Consider the following 1,221-nt stretch of genomic DNA (forward strand, 5'->3'; position numbering starts at 1 on the left):
AGTTTCAGTCGGGGTGTCGTACGCGCCTAGTCGATAGGATGATCCCGAAGACCTGTGCTCTGCTGGAGAACAGGCAATGCTCATCCTTACGAAGGTTTCCTTTAAAGCTTTGGGAAAGAACAACTAAAGGGAAAGCTCACCCCTCCTCTCCTTGAGCGTGCTTTGGCACCTGAAGTACCGGGAGCTAAGGAAAGGCAGCTGCTGCGTTCGGAACAGCGCCGCTGGCCCGGGAGCAGTGTTTCTGGTCCGGGGCAGGGCGGGGGGTGCCCACCTCTGCCCCCCCACCCGTGAAACTCTGAGGACAGCACCGGCGGGGGCGGGAAGGCAGCTGAAGGCAGCGAGACGCAGAGTGGGCACGCCGCACATTCGCCTCGCCTCGCCTCTGCGTGATGTCGGTCTCTGCCGACCTGCTGCGGGAAGCGCTTACGTCTTCGGTAAGGCTCAGTCTCGGCATGGTTAAGGGGGGAGCTAAACGCCCTTCCCAAGGGAATGCGGGGACCCACGACGGGAAGCAGAACACACGCACAAAGAAAAACCGCAGAGGACGCGGCCGGCGAGGGAGCGGCGTCGGGGGCTCCCTCGGCACAAAGAAGGGGCCTCCTCGAACCACGCGTGGGACTCCTCGGTTTTATTAGCAGCCGCAGGCACGCGCTCGTGCGGCGACTGCGGGAATTGGCAACACATAAAACATCAAATCCGTTGGCAATCGAGAACTACAAAGTGCTTTAGAACTTCATCCGAGATGAAGAGAGGCGATCCTCACACACACGCAGATTTGCACTTGAGCGTTTCCGAGCGTCTTTCTAACGGGTCGCTCGGGGGCGAACAGCCCACGGGACCGGGACGCCGGTCCTCCCAGGTCTGACGGGCACGGATGTAAACGCGACGTCTGGCGCGGAACAAAGAAGGAGTAGTAATTCCTAACACTAAAGTGATCGCTTACTAGCTGAAATGGCACGATTCTCAGCGGTTCCAGAGGGAGGAAAGAAAGAGGTTTGCGGGATAATACAAAATACAGCAAGCACACCTTTTTACGTATGTTATTTAAGTATGAAAATACTCTTAGCGTATTACGTTAAACATTCTTTCTTATTTATATTCCCGTTACCTAAAGACTCGCTATTCCGCCGTAACTCCCCTGTGTAAGGCATGTGAGCTAGGGCTGGGCGAGGGCGGTTCTCTTTTGGTTTCGTCGAGGGGCGCGTCGGGCGACTCCCTCCC

The sequence above is a fragment of the Eurypyga helias genome, unplaced genomic scaffold (genome assembly GCF_000690775.1).
Source record: "Eurypyga helias isolate BGI_N326 unplaced genomic scaffold, ASM69077v1 scaffold6003, whole genome shotgun sequence".
NCBI classification, from domain to species: Eukaryota; Metazoa; Chordata; class Aves; order Eurypygiformes; family Eurypygidae; genus Eurypyga; species Eurypyga helias.